The following is a 21,223-nucleotide window of genomic DNA, read 5'->3' on the forward strand; positions in this document are numbered from 1 at the left end:
TGTATATACTAATGCGTCCTGCCCCGTGTATATAATTATGTGTCCTGCCCCGTGTATATAATTATGTGCCCTGCCCCGTGTATATAATTATGTGTCCTGCCCCGTGTATATAATTATGTGTCCTGCCCCGTGTATATAATTATGTGTCCTGCCCCGTATATATAATTATGCGTCCTGCCCCGTGTATATAATTATGCGTCCTGCCCCGTGTATATACTAATGCGTCCTGCCCCGTGTATATACTAATGCGTCCTGCCCCGTGTATATAATTATGTGTCCTGCCCCGTGTATATAATTATGTGCCCTGCCCCGTGTATATAATTATGTGTCCTGCCCCGTGTATATAATTATGCGCCCTGCCCCGTGTATATAATTATGTGTCCTGCCCCGTGTATATAATTATGTGTCCTGCCCCGTGTATATAATTATGCGTCCTGCCCCGTGTATATAATTATGTGTCCTGCCCGTGTATATAATTATGTGTCCTGCCCGTGTATATAACTATGTGTCCTGCCCCGTGTATATAACTATGTGTCCTGCCCCGTGTATATAATTATGTGTCCTGCCCGTGTATATAATTATGTGTCCTGCCCCGTGTATATAATTGTGTCCTGCCCGTGTATATAATTATGTGTCCTGCCCCGTGTATATAATTATGTGTCCTGCCCCGTGTATATAATCATGTGTCCTGCCCCGTGTATATAATCATGTGTCCTGCCCCGTGTATATATTTATGCGTCCTGCCCCGTGTATATAATCATGTGTCCTGCCCCGTGTATATAATCATGTGTCCTGCCCCGTGTATATAATTATGTGTCCTGCCCCGTGTATATAATTATGCGTCCTGCCCCGTGTATATAATTATGTGCCCTGCCCCGTGTATATAATTATGCGTCCTGCCCCGTGTATATAATTATGCGTCCTGCCCCGTGTATATAATTATGTGCCTGCCCCGTGTATATAACTATGTGTCCTGCCCCGTGTATATAATTATGTGTCCTGCCCTGTGTGTATAATTATGTGTCCTGCCCCGTGTATATAATTATGTGTCCTGCCCCGTGTGTATAATTATGTGTCCTGCCCCGTGTGTATAATTATGTGTCCTGCCCCGTGTATATAATTATGTGTCCTGCCCCGTGTATATAATCATGTGTCCTGCCCCGTGTACATAATCATGTGTCCTGCCCCGTGTATATAATTATGTGTCCTGCCCCGTGTAATAATTATGTGTCCTGCCCCGTGTATATAATTATGTGTCCTGCCCCGTGTATATAATTATGTGTCCTGCCCCGTGTATATAATTATGGGTCCTGCCCCGTGTATATAATTATGGGTCCTGCCCCGTGTATATAATTATGTGTCCTGCCCCGTGTATATAATTATGTGTCCTGCCCCGTGTATATAATTATGCGCCCTGCCCCGTGTATATAATTATGCGCCCTGCCCCGTGTATATATTTATGCGTCCTGCCCTGTGTATATAATTATGTGTCCTGCCCTGTGTATATAATTATGCGCCCTGCCCCGTGTATATAATTATGTGTCCTGCCCCGTGTATATAATCATGTGTCCTGCCCCGTGTATATAATTATGCGCCCTGCCCCGTGTATATAATTATGCGCCCTGCCCCGTGTATATAATTATGTGTCCTGCCCCGTGTATATAATCATGTGTCCTGCCCCGTGTATATAATTATGCGCCCTGCCCCGTGTATATAATTATGCGCCCTGCCCCGTGTATATATTTATGCGTCCTGCCCACGTCTAGTGCGCACTTCTACATTTCTATACCAGTGATGGGTGTCACATGCAGATGACGTATCTGTAGCAGATAGTCACTGGGCGACAATATACTCTGGGTGAAATTTGTTACAGCATGTCTTCAGGAATGCTGGGTTTAGCCTCCCTGTATATCTTTCCTAAGGGCCAGGTTATACAGCTCTGACTCCTACCTACCCCTGTGGTGCTGAGGAGTTGAGTAAGTGCCCATTGCAGTTGTGTCATTTATCGCATTGTTTGTGACTTGTGCTTAGTTCTGCTGTCTGACTTTAATACTATGTTGTTATATATACGTATTATATCTCTTTTCTGTCCCTCTCAAACCTTTGGATTGTTATGTTCCTAAACTAAATCAAGCTGACCAACTTGCTTCTCGCCTAGAACCGGCACAAGTACAACAACCACCTTGGGTGGCTTCTTTTGCGCAGGTTTTGACGCGTATAGCGGATCACTTGGCTACACCTGCTATACCTCCAGCTACAGGGTTTCCTCCACAGCCTCCATGGGGAGATGTGTCCTCACATTCAGCCCAGGATTTGGCTCAGACCTCTGCGGCCTTTCAGCAGATGTTACAGGATGACAAGTCTGTGGAAGGGAAAGCACGCAGACGTCTGACACCGTCCTCACAGTCTACACAGCTTTCAGGACGTGAGATGTCATCAGAAGATGAGGCTGACTCCTCTCTCCCTGAGTCCCCCTCAGGTGAAGAAGATTGTCTCAGTGGATGTGCCCGCATTGATTCACGTGGTAAAGTCCATATTGACAATAGAAGAACAGGAGCCACCATCAAAGTCTAAGACTCCAGTCTTAGCTGAATACCCGCAATCAGATCAGCTTACTGAAATCATGCAGGAAGCATGGGGTACACCAAATAAGAGGTTTACACTGCCAAAGAAAATGGCTTCTTTTTACCCTCTTCCACCGGTAGAATGTGCTTAATGGGAACTACCTCCCACAGTTGATGCTCATGTGGCACGTCTAGTGCGCACTTCCACATTTCTATACCATTGATGGGGAATCTTTGGCACTCCAGCTGTTGTTGAACTACACATCCCAGCATGCCCTACTACAGTGTTAGCATGACCAAATAGCAAAACTGTAGCAAGGCATGCTGGGATGTGTAGTTCAACAACAGCTAGAGTGCCAAAGGTTACCCATCACTGGCCTATTCCATAAAAGTCTTCTTTGAAAGACCTGACAGACAGAAAAGTTGAAACCTGTCTTAAATCCATTTTTCCCTTACGGGGGCAATTACAAGACCAGCTATGGCCTCAGCATGGGTGGCCAAGGCTGTTGCAGGCTGGGTGGATGCATTTAGAGGATAGTCTCTCGGTGAACGCCACAAGAGAACAGTTATCCTATATAACAAATATAAGGCAAGCAGCTGCCGAGTTGGAATAAGTGGCCTTAGGTACAGGCCTACAAGCTTCAGCTCCCTCAGTAGTAGCCAGCCGAGCAGTGTGGCTACGGCCCTGGAAGAGGGCTTCAGAATCCAAGAAGACGTTGGAATCCCTCCCTTTGCTGAATATATTCTGTTTGTAATGGATTTGGAGGAAAATAGTGGCCATTTTAGCAGCCTCTAAATCAGCGTTTCTGCTCCCAACATCAACTTCTAAACCAAAATCCTCTGCTTTCCGGTCCTTTCAGACCCAGGTCAAAGCAAAAGGACAAGCTTATTCCAGACAGTGTCAATCAACCGTTTCAATCAAAACTGTTACAGGCCTGGGCAGCCAGACGTCCGATTTCCAAATCAGAAGACATACCCTCCACCTGACCACGCGGGCCTCCACCTGTGGGACACCAGGGTGGGAGGCAGACTTCTGCAGTTTGCACAGGTATGGTGTCAGTCCACCACAGATACCGGGGTGCAAGAAGTGGTTTCTTAGAGATCTTAGCGGTAAAATGGAAGTGTATTTCATATATGCAGCAGCTGTGTAGTGTGTGACTCACGTTACGCGTATCACTGCAACTGGCACCTTCATGGGAGGATGTCAGAGAAGTAGTCTCACCTTGTCAGAGTAATGAGTAAGGGGTATATTTACTAAGGTACGGCTTTTTAGAAGTAGAGATGTTGCCCATAGCAACCATTCAGATTCTACTTACCATTTATCTAGCACCTATTAGAGCAGGCATTCCCACGGTCCTCAAGGCACACCAACAGTGCAGGTTTTAGTGATATCCAGGCTGCAGCACAGATGATTACATCAAAATAACTGAGCTACTCATTAAGTCACCTGTGTTCAAGCCTGGATATCACTAAAACCAGGACTGTTAGTGTGCCTTGAGGACCGTGGTTGGGAATGCCTGTATTAGAGGATAAAAGCTAGACCCCGGTTTGGTTGCTATGTGCCATGAGGTGAGTACTCACTGCCGCCGAGTCTGGGGTCTGGCCGCTGTGTGACCGCAGGGGGACATGGCGCGGGAACTCACCACCACGAGGTCTGGGGTCCGGCCACTGTCGTTATGGCTGCTGTGGTGCTAGTGTGGCAGCAGGGAGGGGGCGGGGCGGTCAGCAGTGAGGATGTTGTGACTTCTGGGAGACCAGGAATATTGAGAATCAGGTAGGCTGCAGTGCTTCTGTGTGTTTGCAGCACAGGAGGCGGCCATGTTGGAGACCAGTTTATTCTGTACCACTGGGGTAAGTGGTTAGCCAATACCGTGGCTTCACTTCCTATAAATAAGCTGAGCATTAGACACTCTCTTCCAGTGCTTTGTTGTTACTAGACAGCCAATACAAGGGCCAATATAGCTACATTCCCCCCATGGGCCTCTGTCACCACATCCCCCCCCCCCCCCTCATCGGCCCCTGTCACCACATTCCCCCCACTGGGCCCATCACCCCCCAGTCCCACACTGGCTCTCCACCATGGCTGGCACTGTGTGTGCTGGGATATGAAGACTAGGTGGCTGCAGCCCGGTCAGTAACACAGCAGCTGTGACCACACATCACCCATTATTATTATACACACATCACAGCATTAGGACGGGGCAGGCGCCATGTTCCCGGCTCCCTATGGGCGCCGCCATGTTGGCATAGTCTGAGCAAGCTCTGATAAAGATGTATACAGGGAGCCGGGGCTAGAGAGTAGGCGGGGCTAATGATGGCTGAGTGACGGAAGCTGCGTTCTGTGGGCGGAGCTGGAGGTAGTTGAGTGACGAGGCATTGCGGCCTATGAGAGGGAGAGAGGGCGGGGCTGTGTGTGTGACTGACTGAAAGAGTAGGCTTGGCCTCTGTGAATAGTCAGGAGAGTGATAGGATACGGAAGCCAATGGGCGGGGCAGTGTGATTCTATGACGAGACGATGCGTCCTATGGGCAGTGAGAGGGCGGGGATGGAGGTAAATGAGTGACGGAGTGTTGCAGCCTATGAGAATGAGAGAGGGCGTGGCTGAGTGTGATAGTGACTGGAGGCGCCCAATGGGTAGTGAGTGGGCGGGACTGCTTCTGGTTGCTGAGTTACCGTGGAAGTCACTACCCATAATCCCATGCGCTAGGATGGCGAGCCCACGGAAATACGGCCCCGCCCACTTCCGGTACACATTCTTCTGTCCACGGTGTTATCTCTCCTGCCGCCTCATCCTCCAGGTAATGTCCCCTCATCCCACCTGTCTCCTGCCCCCACCTCTCCTAATACCCCCTCTCCTGCCCCCATCCTCTCCTAATACCCCCTCTCCTGCCCCCAACCTCTCCTAATACCCCCTCTCCTGCCCCCATCCTCTCCTAATCCCCCCTTTCCTGCCCCCATCCTCTCCTAATACCCCCTCTCCAGCCCCCATCCTCTCCTAATACCCCCTCTCCTGCCCCCATCCTCTCCTAATACCCCCTCTCCTGCCCCCAACCTCTTCTAATACCCCCACTCCTGCCCCCATCCTCTCCTAATACCCCTCTCCTGCCCCCAACCTCTCCTAATACCCCTCTCCTGCCCCAACCTCTCCTAATACCCCCTCTTCTGCCCCATCCTCTCCTAATACCCCCTCTCCTGCCCCATCCTCTCCTAATACCCCCTCTCCTGCCCCATCCTCTCCTAATACCCCCTCTCCTGCCCCCATCCTCTCCTAATACCCCCTCTCCTGCCCCCATCCTCTCCTAATACCCCCTCTCCTGCCCCATCCTCTCCTAATACCCCCTCTCCTGCCCCCAACCTCTTATAATATCCCCACTCCTGCCCCCATCCTCTCCTAATACCCCCTCTCCTGCCCCACCTCTCCTAATACCCCCTCTCCTGCCCCCATCCTCTCCAAATACCCCCTCTCCTGCCCCATCCTCTCCTAATACCCCCTCTCCTGCCCCCATCCTCTCCTAATACCCCCTCTCCTGCCCCCAACCTCTCCTAATACCCCCTCTCCTGCCCCCATCCTCTCCCAATACCCCCTCTCCTGCCCCAACCTCTCCTAATACCCCTCTCCTGCCCCCATCCTCTCCTAATACCCCCTCTCCTGCCCCCATCCTCTCCTAATACCCCCTCTCCTGCCCCCATCCTCTCCTAATACCCCCTCTCCTGCCCCCATCCCCTTCTAATACCCCCTCCTGCCCCCATCCTCTCCTAATACCCCCTCTCCTGCCCCCAACCTCAACCTAATACCCCCTCTCCTGCCCACAACCTCTCCTAATACCCCCTCTCCTGCCCCCAACCTCAACCTAATACCCCCTCTCCTGCCCACAACCTCTCCTAATCCCCCCTTTCCTGCCCCCAACCTCACCTAATACCCCCTTTCCTGCCCCTAACCTTTCCTAATCCCCCCTCTCCTTCCCCTGACAGTCTCCTAATGCCCCTTCACCTACCCCTGACATTCTCCTAATACCCCCTCATCTGCTGCCCTTTCCTTCTCCTAATACCCCCTCTCCTGCTAGTCCGGACATTCTCCTAATGCCCCCTCACTTGCTGCCCCTGACATTCTCCTAATACCCCCACACCTGCTCCTGTATTCTCCTAATGGCCCCTCACCTGCTGCCCCTGCATTCTCCTAATGGCCCCTCACCTGCTGCCCCTGTATTCTCCTAATGGCCCCTCACCTGCTGCCCCTGACATTCTCCTAATGCCCCCTCACCTGCTGCCCCTGATGTCCTAATACCCCCTCACCTGCTGCCCCTCTATTCTGATACCCCCACTCCTACCCCTGACATTTTCTTTATACACCCTCACCTGCTGCCCCTTAAATTCTCCTAATAACCCCTCTCCTGCCACTTACATACTCCCCCTCTCCTGCCCTCAACCTTTCCTAATGCCCCCTCCCCAACCCCTATATTCTCCTAATGCCCCCTCACCTGCTGCCCCTATATTCTCCTAATGCCCCCTCACCTGCTGCCCCTATATTCTCCTAATGCCCCCTCACCTGCTGCCCCTATATTCTCCTAATGCCCCCTCACCTGCTGCCCCTATATTCTCCTAATGCCTCCTCACCTGCTGCCCCTATATTCTCCTGCTGCCCCCTCACCTGCTGCCCCTATATTCTCCTAATGCCCCCTCACCTGCTGCCCCTATATTCTCCTAATGCCCCCTCACCTGCTGCCCCTATATTCTCCTAATGCCCCCTCACCTGCTGCCCCTATATTCTCCTAATGCCCTCTCACCTGCTGCCCCTATATTCTCCTAATGCCCCCTCACATGCCCATTAATTCTCCTAATGCCCTCTCACCTGTCCCTGACACTCTCCTAATGCCCCCTCACCTACTGTTCCTATATTCTTCTATTGCCCCCTCTCCTGCCACTGACATTCTCCTAATAACCCCTCACCTGCCCCTACAGTCTCCTAATACCCCCTCACCTGCTGCCCTTATATTCTCCTAATGCCCCCTCACTTGCTGCCCCTGACATTCTCCTAATAACCCCTCTCCTGCTAGCCCTGATATGCTCCTAATGCCCCCTCACCTGCGGCCCCTGACATTCTCCTAATACCCCCTCACCTGCTGCCCCTGACATTCTCCTAATGCCCTCTCACCTGCTGCCCCGGACATTCTCCTAATGCCCTCTCGTCTGCTGCCCCGGACATTCTCCTAATGCCCCCTCGTCTGCTGCCCCGGACATTCTCCTAATGCCCCCTCGTCTGCTGCCCCGGACATTCTCCTAATACCCCCTCACCTGTTGCCCCTGACATTCTCCTAATGCCCTCTCACCTGCTGCCCCGGGCATTCTCCTAATGCCCCCTCACCTGCTGCCCCTGACATTCTCCTAATGCCCCCTGCTCATCACCTGCCGCCCCCTGCCTGTATCCTTCCACCCGCTGTCTGTCACCCACCTCTCATGCCATCCCCTGCAAGTCATCTGCCACTCCCTGTATGTCACCCGCCTCTCCTGCCACCCGCTGCCTGTACCCTGTCACCCACCTCTCTTGCCACCACCTGCCGCCCCCAGTCTGTATCCTACCACCCAGTCCTGTACCCAGCCGCCCCCACCCTGTTTCCTGCCGCCCTCTCCCTGTACCCTATCAATCACCTGCAGCTCCCTGCCTCTCCTACCACCCCCGTCTATCACCTGCCACCACCTGCCTCTTCTAACACCCCCTGCTATCATCTTCCACCACCTGCATCTCCTACCACCCCCCTGCCCGTCACCTGGCTCTCCTGCTTGCACCCTGCCTCACCTGCAGCCCCCTACCCATCTCTTGCCACTCCCTGGCTGTACCCTGACACATCTCCCTCTCCGGCCACCTCCTTTTCATCACCTACCGACCCCCACCTGGCCATTACCTGCGCCCCCCCCTCAGCCGTCACCTGCCGTCCCCCCCCTGCATTTTCTACAAACCCCTGCCTGTCATCTGCCTCTCCTGCTTCTCCAACCACCGCCTGTCCATAACCTGACATCCGCTTACTCTCCTACGACCCGCTGCATGGTTCCCGACTGGGGAGGGGTGTGTGACCGGTGGCTGCATGGCGGAGGGGTGTGTGACCGGTGGCTGCATGGGGGAGGGGTGCGTGTCAGGTGGCTACATGGGTGCGGGGTAGGTGACCAGTAGGCACATCAGTGAGGGTAGAATGCGCACACATCACAGTTAGGTTGTGGTGGGATAAGTGTGCACAGCAGAAGTGAGGGTAGAACGCTCCGCACACATGGGGTTGGGTGTTCCTATGTATCAGTGACGTGCGGGGAGACGGAGCTGTTCCTGTCATACTAACGTATACACCACAGTTTTCACTACATACAGTATATGTAAAATACAAAGAACATATAAATATCATCTTTGAATTATTCTAATAATTTCTGTAGTCAGAAGTAAAAATGATATGGTAGGTGAGGCAGTGCCCCCCCCCACCCCCCCTCCACCAACCTTACCCGCACTCACCAAATTTATACTACTCCTTCTGTGTATAGTGCCCAGATGTGTATACCGCTGCACCTGTGTATAATGTCCACATGTATATACCGCTGAACATGTGTATAATGCCCACATGTGTATACCGCTGCCCCTGTGTGTAATGCCCACATGTGTATACCGCTGCCCCTGTGTGTAATGCCCACATGTGTATACCGCTACCCCTGTGTGTAATGCCCACATGTGTATACCGCTGCACCTATGTATAATCCTTGGGCTCATATATTGTGTGTAAATCTGGCTCTGGTACTAGCCAGTGCCTCTTTAGAAATGTACTTCACTGCACGTCCCTGGTGTGTATGTCTAGTAAGTACACGGAGTAGAAAGGAGGTAACCATAATGCAGAGGTAAGTGTGCCCATTACAGGACAGGTGCACTGTATGTTTGGGTTGGGATGAGCGTGTCTATTGGCACGATAGTAATAATACAGGGACATGACTGGGGAGGTGAGGGGATCTGGAAGCGTCACAGTGACATCACATATCTATAGTAATAATACAGGGACTTAACTGGGGAGGTGAGGAGGTCTGGGAGCGTCACAGTGACATCACTTATATCCATTGTAATCATACAGGGACATGACTGGGGAGGTTAGGGGATCTGGGAGTATTTACAGTGATGTCTCCCCCATTTCTCTAACGTCCTAGTGGATGCTGGGGACTCCGTAAGGACCATGGGGAATAGACGGGCTCCGCAGGAGACAAGGGCACTTTAAGAAAGCTTTGGATTCTGGGTGTGCACTGGCTCCTCCCTCTATGTCCCTCCTCCAGACCTCAGTTAGAATCTGTGCCCGGACAGAGCAGGGTGCATTTTAGTGAGCTCTCCTGAGCTTGCTAATAAGAAAGTATTTTGTTAGGTTTTTTTATTTTCAGAGAGCTTCTGCTGGCAACAGACTCTCTGTTACGTGGGACTGAGGGGAGAGAAGCAGCCCTACTAACTGCGGTTAGGTTGCGCTTCTTAGGCTACTAGACACCATTAGCTCCAGAGAGATCGAACACAGGAACTCACCCTTGGTCGTCCGTCCCCCTCGCAGAGCCAGAAGACCGAAGCCGGCGAGTGAAGCAAGAAGACATCAAAATCGGCGGCAGAAGACTCCTGTCTTCAGATGAGGTAGCGCACAGCACTGCAGCTGTCCGCCATTGCTCCCACATAAACCCACACACTCCGGTCACTGTCGGGCGCAGGGGGGGGGGGGGGGCGCCCTGGGTAGCAATTAAGTACCTCCTGGCAAAGTGGGCATATATACAGTTGGGCACTGTATATATGCATGAGCCCCCGCCATTATTTACACAAAATCGCGGGACAGAAGCCCGCCGCTGAGGGGGCGGGGCTTCTTCCTCAGCACTCGCCAGCGCCATGTTTTTTCTCCACAGCACCGCTGAGAGGAAGCTCCCCAGTCTCTCCCCTGCAGTTACACGGTAGAAGAGGGTAAAAAGAGAGGGGGGGGGCACATAATTAGGCGCAAAAATCAGTATAAACAGCAGCTACTGGGTTAACATTAAGTTACTGTGTTATTCCTGGGTTAATAGCGCTGGGGTGTGTGCTGGCATACTCTCTCTCTGTCTCTCCAAAGGGCCTTATGGGGGTATTGTCTTCAGATGAGCATTCCCTGAGTGTGTGTTGTGTCTGTACGTGTGTGTCGACATGTCTGAGGCAAGAGGCTCCCCTAAGGAGGAGATGGAGCAAATATGTGTGTGTGAGAGGGTGTCTCCGTCGACAATGCCGACACCTGTTGGATATGTGTAATTAAGTGCTACGGTGAATTTATTGCACAAAAGATTAGAGAACAAACAGGGAATCTACCCATGTCTGTCCCTATGTCGCAGAGACCTTCAGAGTCTCTCAATGATCACTATCCAAAATAATAGACACTGATACCGACACGGAGTTTGACTCCAGTGTCGACTACGATAATGCAAAGTTACAGCCAGAATGGCAGAAAAGTATTCAATATATGTTTATTGTAATAAAAGATGATTTGCATATCACTGATGACTCATCTGTCCCTGACACAAGGGTACACATGTTTAAGGGGAAGAAAGCTGAGGTAAATTTCCCTCCTCTCATGATAAAAAAGAGCGGGAATCTCCAGACGTGAGACTGCAGCTTCCCACAAAGAATTCTCTGACAGTATCCTTTCCCCACTAGGGCCAGGATACGATGGGAATCTTCCCCTAGGGTGTCACAAAAGGCAGCCCTGAGGTTACAGCTATTCTCAGGGATCCTGCAGATAGCGTGCACATTCTGGTATACTACTCAGACCGGCGATTGTGTCGGCATGGGTTTATAGCGCTGTGGAAGCGTGGACAGGTACCTTATCAGCAGAGATTGAGACCCTAGTATGTATATAGATATATATATTAAAGATGCTGTCTTAAGAGATATGTATATATAAAGCATGCCCATAGAGACATGAGTATACTGGGTCCTAGAGTCAAAGCTATGTCGATTTCTGCTTGACGTGTCCTGCACAATATGCAATGGACAAGATGATGCCGACTTAAGAGGCATATGGAAGGCTGAGGATTGTGTGGAGAAGGGTTCTCGGACCTGGTCTCCACAGCTATAGCTGATAATTCTGATATTTTGCCTTATATCCCTGCACAGCCTAGAAAAGCACGACATTATCAAATGCAGCCTTTCGAATAGAGACAAGAAAGTCCGAGGTGCGTCCTTTCTTGCCAGAGGCGGGGGAAGAGAAAAGAAGCTGCACAACACAGCTAGCTCCCAGGAACAGAAGTCCTCCCCGGCCTCTACAAAACTCCACCGCATGTCGCTGGGGCTCCACAGGCGGAGCTAGGCCCGATGGGGGCACGCCTTCGGAAGTTCAGCCACAAGTGGGTTCACTCCCTGTTAGATCCCTGGGCAATAGATATTGTGTCTCAGGGATACAAGCTGGACTTTGAGAGGATGCCCCCTCACCGACGGCCCTGCCGGCTTCCCCCCACGAGAGGGAAACAGTGTTAACTGCAATTCACAAATAGTATCTTCAGCAGATGGTGGTCAAGGTTCCCCTCCTTCAACAAGGAGGGGGTTATTATTTGACCATGTTGTAGTCCCAAAACCAGACGGTTCGGTCAGACCCATATTGAATTTAAAATCCCTGAACATATACCTGAAAAGGTGCAAGTTCAAGATGGAATCGCTAAGAGCGGTCGTTGTAAGCCTGAAAGGTGACTCGGGACATAAAGAATGCATACCTTCAGGTCCCTATTTATCTACCTCATCAGGCGTACCTCCTCAGAATTGCGGTACGGGATTGTCATTACCAATTTCAGACGTTGCCGTTTGGTCGCTCCACGGCCTGGAGAATATTCACCAAGGTAATGGCGGAAATGATGGTGCTTCTGCGGAAGCAAGGTGTCACTATTATCACGTACTTGGTCGATCTCCTCATAAAAGCGAGATCAAGAGAGCAGTTGCTGAACAGCGTATCACTTTCTCTGGAAGTATAACGGCAACACGGCTGGAGTCTATATATTCCAAAGTCGCAGTTGGTTTCTACAGCTCATCTGCCTCTCCTAGGCATGATCCTAGACACAGACCAGAAAAGGGTTTATCTTCCGATAGAGGGAGCTCAGGAGCTCATGACACTGGTCAGGAATCTATTAAAACTGAAACAGGTGTTAGTGCATCACTGCACTCGAGTCCTGGGAAAGATGGTGGCATCATAAGAGGCCATTCCCTTCGGCAGGTTCCATGCGAGGACCTTCCAGTGGGACTTACTGGACAAGTGGTCCGGATCACATCTTCAGATGCATCGGTTAATCACCCTATCCCCCAGGGCCAGGGTCTCTCTCCTGTGGTGGCTGTAGAGTGCAGATTCGGCATTCAGGACTGGGTCATGGTGACCACGGATGCAAACCTCCGAGTGGGGGGGGGGGGGGGGGGGGGCAGTCACACAGGTAAGATATTTCCAAGGGCTGTGGTCAAGTCAGGAGACTTGCCTTCACATCAATATCCTGGATCTAAGGGCCATATACAACGCCCTACATCAAGCGGAGTCCCTGCTTCGCGACCAACCGGTTATGATTCAGTCAGACAATATCACCGCAGTGGCTCATGTAAACCGCCAAGGCGGCACAAGGAGCAGGGTGGCGATGGTAGAAGCCACCAGAATTCTTCGCTGGGTGGAGAATCACGTACGCGCACTGTCAGCAGTGTTCATTCCGGGAGTGGACAACTGGGAAGCAGACTTCATCGGCAGGCACGACGTCCACGCGGGAGAGTGGGGACTACATCAAGAAGTCTTCACGCTGATTGCAAGTCGGTGGGAACTGCCACAGGTGGACATGATGACATCCCGCCTCAACAAAAAGCTGCAGAGATATTGCGCCAGGTCAAGAGACCCTCAGTCGATAGCTGTGGTCGCACTGGTGACACTGTGGGTGTTCCCGTCGGTCTATGTATTTCCTCCTCTTCCTCTCATACCCAAGGTGCTGAGAATTATAAGGAAAAGTGGAGTGAGAACAATACTCTTTGTTCCGGATGGGCCAAGAAGGACTTGGTATCCAGATCTGCAAGAGATGCTCACAGAGGACCCATGGCCTCTGCCTCTAAGACAGGACTTGTTGCAACAGGGGCCCTGTCTGTTCCAAGACTTACCGCGGCTGCGTTTGACGGCATGGCGGTTGAACGCCGGCTCCTAACAGAAAAAGGCATTCCGGATAAAGTCATTCCTACGCTGATCAAGGCTAGGAAGGACGTGACAGCGAAACATTATCACCGTATATGGCGAAAATATGTTGCTTGGTGTGAGGCTAGGAAGGCCCCCGCGGAGGAATTCCAGCTGGGCCGTTTCCTTCACTTCCTGCAGTCAGGAGTGTCTTGGGCCTGAAATTGGGTTCCATTAAGGTCCAGTTTTCGGCCCTGTCTATTTTCTTTAAAAAAAGAACTGGCTTCTCTACCTGAAGTTCAGACATTTGTAAAGGGAGTGCTGCATATTCAGCCACCTTTTGTGCCACCAGTGGCACCTTGGGATCTTAACGTGGTGTTGAGTTTCCTAAAGTTACATTGGTTTGAACCACTTAAAACCGTGGAGTTAAAATATCTCACGTGGAAGGTGGTCTTGCTATTAGCCTTGGCTTCGGCTAGGCGTGTGTCAGAATTAGCGGCTTTGTCACATAAAAGCCCCTATCTGGGTTTCCATATGGACAGAGCGGAATTGCAGACACGTTCACAATTCCTGCCAAAAGTGGTGTCATCTTTTTATATAAACCAACCTATTGTGGTGCCTGTGGCTACTCGTGACTTGGAGGATTCTGAGTTACTTGACGTAGTCCGGGCTTTGAAGGTTTATGTAGCCAGAACGGCTAGAGTCAGGAAAACTGAGTCGCTGTTTATCCTGTATGCATCCAACAAGCTGGGTGCTCCTGCTTCAAAGCAAACTATTGCTCACTGGATCTGTAACACGATTCAGCAGGCTCATTCTGCGGCTGGATTGCCGCTGCCAAAATCGGTAAAAGCCCATTCCACAAGGAAGGTCGGCTCTTCTTGGGCGGCTGCCCGAGGGGTCTCGGCATTACAGCTGTGCCGAGCGGCTACTTGGTCAGGGGCAAACACTTTTGCAAAGTTCTACAAGTTTGATACCCTGGCTGAGGAGGACCTGGAGTTCTCTCATTCGGTGCTGCAGAGTCATCCGCACTCTCCCGCCTGTTTGGGAGCTTTGGTATAATCCCCATGGTCCTTACGGAGTCCCCAGCATCCACTAGGACGTTAGAGAAAATAAGATTTTACTTACCGCTAAATCTATTTCTTGTAGTCCGTAGTGGATGCTGGGCGCCCGTCCCAAGTGCGGACTTCTTCTGCAATGCTTGCATATTGTTATTGCTTACATAAGGGTTATGTTATAGTTGCATCAGGGTTGATCTGATGCTCTATTGTTGTTCATACTGTTAACTGAGTAAGTTTTTATCACAAGTGATACGGTATGATTGGTGTGGCTGGATGAGTCTTGCCCTGGATTCCAAAATCCTTTCCTTGTACTGTCAGTTCTTCCGGGCACAGTTTCTCTAACTGAGGTCTGGAGGAGGGACATAGAGGGAGGAGCCAGTGCACACTCAGAATCCAAAGCTTTCTTAAAGTGCCCATGTCTCCTGCGGAGGCCGTCTATTCCCCATGGTCCTCACGGAGTCCCCAGCATCCACTACGGACTACGAGAAATAGATTTACCGGTAAGTAAAATCTTATTTTCGCAAGGCTACACAGTAGTGAAGAAGATATCCGGTGAGTGTGAGACACCGAGCAGCCATCCCCGTGTGTCAGGAAGAAGAAGGACCCAGAGCCTCATCTCGGTGCCTCCACCTCACTCACTGACACATGACACATTGACCAGAAGATCCTGGAACTCACCAACAAGATCATTCAGCTGCTGACTGGAGAGGTGACTGCTGGGAATGGGGCATTATACAGTAACACCAGGGGACGTGTCTGGGTGACTACTGGAGAGGTGACTGCTGGGAATGGGACATTATATACAGTAACACCAGGGGATGTGTCTGGGTGATGACTGGAGAGGTGACTGCTGGGAATGGGACATTATACAGTAACACCAGGGGACGTGTCTGGGTGATGACTGGAGAGGTGACTGCTGGGAATGGGACATTATACAGTAACACCAGGGGACGTGTCTGGGTGATGACTGGAGAGGTGACTGCTGGGAATGGGGCATTATACAGTAACACCAGGGGACGTATCTGGGTGATGACTGGAGAGGTGACTGCTGGGAATGGGGCATTATACAGTAACACCAGAGGATGTGTTTGGGTGATGACTGTATCACTGTGTGTGTCAGGTTCCTATAAGGTGTCAGGATGTCACTGTCTATGTCTCCATGCAGGAGGGGGAGTATATAGAGGAACACAGGGGTCTGTACAAGGACGTGATGATGGAGAATCACTGGCCCCTCACATCACTGGGTAAGAGGAGACTGTCATGTATTGTACAGGGGAGAGCAGGTATGGGGGCCCTATATACACACATCACCTGATAATCACATCTATACACTGTACTCAGTCACTGTGTGTCTCCTACAGATGGGCCCAGTAACAGAGATACCCCAGAGAGATGTCCCCGTCTTCTGTATTCCCAGGACTGTACAGAGGAGAATCACAGGATCCCACAGGAGGATCAGGTAGGTGGGATTTAGGGTCTCACCCAATATACCTCAGTGACTGTCACTATATAATCTGTAGAGGAGATGTGTGTCTTATGCACTGATATTATACTGTTTCACCTCAGTTTAATCTGACTGTATGCAAATGTCATTAGAGTGTTTGTTTTTTAGGCACAACGTCTGTCTGATATTAAAATAGAAGGTACAGAGGTAGAAGAAGAGACGTATGTGACTGATATGAAGGCAGAAGATACAGAGGGAGAAGAAGAGACGTATGTGACTGATATAAAGGCAGAAGATACAGAGGGAGAAGAAGAGACGTATTTGACTGATATGAAGGCAGAAGATATAGAGGGAGAAGAAGAGACACATGTGACTGATATAAAGGCAGAAGATATAGAGGGAGAAGGAGAGACGTATGTGACTGATATAAAGGCAGAAGATATAGAGGGAGAAGAAGAGACGTATGTGACTGATATAAAGGCAGAAGATATAGAGGGAGAAGAAGAGACGTATGTGACTGATATAAAGGCAGAAGATATAGAGGGAGAAGAAGAGACGTATGTGAGAGGTGATCAGCAGTGTAAGGAGGAGGAGATCCCTACAGATATCAGCACAGGTGAGTAATAAACACTTATTACAGAAGTCATATATTCTCATTGCTCAGTCACTACAGCAATCTCTTATCCTACACCCTCCTCCGCCATCAGCCTTGTTCTCAGTTGGGTGTTTCTAACACAAGGCTATCCATGACAAATATCACATGTAGAGAGTTTTCTCATACGTCCTAGAGGATGCTGACGGGATCCGCAGGAGACATGGGCACTTTAAGACTTTAAAAGGGGTATGAACTAGCTCCTCCCTCTATGCCCCTCCTCCAGACTCCAGTTAGATTCTGTGCCCAGCGAGACTGGATACACTTAGGAGCTCTCCACAGTTTCTCAGAAAAAAGACTTTATTTAGGTTTATAATTTTCAGGGAGACCTGCTGGCTACAGGCTCTCTGCATCGTGGGAGTGAGGGGGGAGAAGCAGGACCTACTTCTGTGCGTTTAAGGGCTCTGCTTCTTAGGCTACTGGACACCATTAGCTCCAGAGGTTCAGATCACTTGGTGCGCCTAGCTGCTTGTTCCCGGAGCCGCACCGTCACCCCCCTCACAGAGCCAGAAGACAGAAGCCGGGTGAGTAAAGGAAGATCAGAAGACTTTAGTGATGGCAGAAGACGGCAGTGGGATCCGACGACACGCCTGTCGTTCCTGGGTATGATTCTGGATACAGAATTACGGAGAGTTTTTCTTCCAGTGGAAAAAGCTCTGGAAATACAGAACATGGTAAAACAGATTCTGAAACCGGCAAAAGTGTCAGTTCTTCAATGCACTCGATTGCTGGGCAAGATGGTGGCGGCCTACGAAGCCATTCTGTATGGCAGGTTCCATGCCAGGGGTGCTTCAGTGGGACCTGCTGGACAAGTGGTCCGGGTCTCACCTGGACATGCACCGGAAAATACTCCTATCTTCCAGGACCAGGATCTTCTTTCTGTGGTGGCTGCACAGTTCTCACCTTCTGGAGGGACGCAGGTTCGGGATTCAGGATTGGATCCTGGTGACCACAGATGCAAGTTTCCGAGGCTGGGGAGCAGTCACACAGGGGTGAAACTTTCAGGGAAAAAATAGGATTTTAATACCTACCGGTTACAGACCTAGTCTCTACAGCTACTGCTGGAAAATTGTAATTTTTACCTTATGTTCCCCCAAAACATAAGAAAACGCATCATCAAATGCAGTCCTTTCGGCCCAATAGATACCGAAGAGGAAGAGGCTCTGCCTTCCTTGCTGCTAGAGGCAGGGAAAGAGGTAAAAGAAACCCAGGCTTCTCTGCCTCCCAAGAACAGAAGTCCTCCCCGGCTTCTGCCAAGTCCACCGCATGACGCTGGGGTTTCCCTGCGGGAGTCCTCGCCGGTTGGGGCACGTCTCAAGCTCTTTAGCCAGGTCTGGGTTTGCTCGGGCCTGGAACCTTGGATTTTAAAAATTGTGTCACAAGGGTACAAACTAAAATTTTAAGACGTTCCCCCTCGCCGATTATTAAAATCAGCCTTGCCAGCTTCTCTGACTGGCAGAGAGGTAGTGTGCGACGCAATACAAAAATTGTGTCAGAACCAGGTCATTATCACGGTTCCCCCTGCGCAACAGGGACAAGGCTTTTATTCCAGTTTATTCGTGGTTCCGAAGCCGGACGGCTCGGTCAGACCGATCCTCAACCTTAACCTAAATTACTTTCTGCAGAAATTCAAGATGGAGTCTCTCAGAGCAGTGATCTCCAGTCTGGAGGAAGGGGACTTTATGGTCTCCTTAGACATAAAGGATGCCTACCTACATGTTCCCATTTATCCTCCTCATCAGGCCTTCCTGCGCTTTGTGGTTCAGGATTGTCATTACCAATTTCAGACGTTGCCATTTGGGCTGTCCATGGCTCCGAGGATTTTTACCCAAGTGATGGCGGAGATGATGATTCTTCTTCGCATGCAAGGTGTCATGATTATCCCATACTTGGACGATCTCCTGATGAAAGCCAGATGCAGGGACAAGTTGTTACAGAACATTGCACTGTCCCTGAAGGTGTTGCAACAACATGGCTGGCTCCTCAACCTGCTGAAATCTCAGTTGATCCCTACGACCCACCTGTCGTTTCTGGGGATGAATCTGGACACAGAACTACAGAGAGTTTTTCTTCCGGAAGAAAAAGCTCTGGAACAAATCTTAAAATCAACCAGAGTGTCGATCCATCAATGCACTCGCTTGCTGGGAAAGATGGTGGCGGCCTACGAGGCCATTCAGTTTGGCAGATTCCATGCCAGAGTATTCCAGTGGGACCTGTTGGACAAGTGGTCCGGTTCCCACCTACACATGCAACGGACGATAGTCCTGTCCTCAAAGACAAGAATATCACTGCTGTGGTGGCTGCACAGTTCTCACCTCCTCGAGGGACGCAGGTTCGGTATTCAGGATTGGATTCTAGTGACCACGGATGCAAGTCCCCGGGGTTGGGGTGCAAGGAAGATGGTCAAGTCAGGAGACTTGTCTCCACATAAAGGTTCTGGAATTAAGGGCCATTTACAACGGCCTTCTACAAACTGAACGCCTTTTTCAAAGTCGACCCTTCCTCATCCAGTCGGAGAATGTAACAGCAGTAGCTTACATCAACAGCCAGGGCGGAACAAAAAGCAGAGCAGCAATGACAGAAGCCACAAGGATTCTCCGCTGGGCGGAGAAACATCTAAGCGCTCTGTCAGTTATCTTCATTCCAGGAGTGGACAACTGGGGAAGCAGACTTCCTCAGCAGACACGATCTCCATCCAGGAGTCTTCACAGAAGTGACAAGTCGCTGGGGTACTCCCCAAGTAGACATGATGGCGTCTCGTCTCAACAAGAAACTCCAAAATGATTGCGCCAGGTCAAGGTACCCTCAAGCCATAGCGGTGGGCGCTCTGGTGACACCGTGGGTGTTTCAGTCGGTATGTGTTCCCTCCACTTCCTCTCATTCCGAGAGTGTTAAAAATTATAAGAAGAAGAAAGGTTCCAACGATCCTCATTGTTCCAGATTGGCCAAGGAGGGCTTGGTATCCCGATCTTCAGGATTTACGCATAGGAAATCCCTGGCTGCTTCCTCTACGAGAGGACCTGTTACAGCAGGGGCCGTGTCAGTATCAAGATTTACTGCGGCTACGTTTGACGGCATGGCGGTTGAACGCCAGATTCTAGCCCAGAAGGGTATTCCCAGTGAAGTCATTCCCACTCTTATTCAGGATAGAAAGGATGTTACGGCAAAACACGATCACCACATTTGGAGGAAATATATTTCCTGGTGCGAGTCCAAGAAGGCTTATGCGGAAAAATTTTTACTTGGACATTTTCTCCACTTTTTACAAGCTGGAGTGGATGCGGGCCTTAAATTAGGATCCATTAAAGTACAAATTTCTGCATTGTCAGTTTTCTTTCAGAAACAATTGGCCTCACTTCCTGAGGTGCAAACGTTTGTAAAGGGGGTGTTACACATCCAACCACCTTTTGTGCCTCCTGTGGCACCTTGGGACCTTAACGTGATGTTACAGTTCCTTCAATCTCACTGTTTGAACCTTTTTCAAAAGGTGGATTTGAAATTCCTCACTTGGAAAGTGGTCATTTTATTGGCCTTGGCATCTGCACGGCGGGTGTCCGAATTGGCGGCCTAGTCTCACAAGAGCCCTTATTTGATCTTCCATGAAGATAGAGCAGAGTTGAGAACTCGTCAACAGTTTCTGCAGAAGGTGGTTTCTTCTTTTCATATAAACCAACCTAATGTCCGTCTCCCTCAGCACAGTTCCTATAACTGAGGTCTGGAGGAGGGGCATAGAGGGAGGAGCCAGTTCACGCCCTTATTAAAGTCTTAAAGTGCCCATTTCTCCTGCGGATCCTGTCTATACCCCATGGTTCTATTGATGACCCCAGCATCCTCTACGAACTCAGAGAAAAGGATTTACCGGCAGGTATTAAAATCCTATTATTTATAAGTGCGCAAGCAGGACAGCATTTTCTCTTCTTTGGTGTTTTATTATTACAACCATGTCTAGTAATCCCACATGAGCGTCCATGTCACCTCCAGTAATCCCACACGAGCGTCCATGTCTTCTCCAGTAATCCCACATGAGCATCCATGTCACCTCTAGTAATCCCACATGAGCGGCCATGTCTCCTCCAGTAATCCCACATGAGCGGCCATGTCACCTCTAGTAATCCCACATGAGCGTCCATGTCACCTCTAGTAATCCCACGAGCATCAGTGTCACCTCCAGTAATCCCCCATGAGCGTCCATGCCACCTCTAGTAATCCCCCATGAGCGTCCATGTCACCTCTAGTAATCCCCCATGAGCGTCCATGTCACCTCTAGTAATCCCCCATGAGCGTCCATGTCACCTCTAGTAATCCCACATGAGCATCCATGTCACCTCTAGTAATCCCACATGAGCGGCCATGTCTCCTCCAGTAAT

At 50.4% G+C, this 21,223-nt stretch overlaps 1 pseudogene; it reads left to right on the forward strand.

Annotated features, from left to right (window-relative positions):
• The window catches only part of LOC134984522 (zinc finger protein 585A-like), a 57,342-nt pseudogene that overhangs the window by 21,839 nt on the left and 14,280 nt on the right, over window positions 1-21,223 (forward strand).

This window comes from Pseudophryne corroboree, assembly GCF_028390025.1.
Source record: "Pseudophryne corroboree isolate aPseCor3 chromosome 3 unlocalized genomic scaffold, aPseCor3.hap2 SUPER_3_unloc_6, whole genome shotgun sequence".
Taxonomy (NCBI): Eukaryota; Metazoa; Chordata; class Amphibia; order Anura; family Myobatrachidae; genus Pseudophryne; species Pseudophryne corroboree.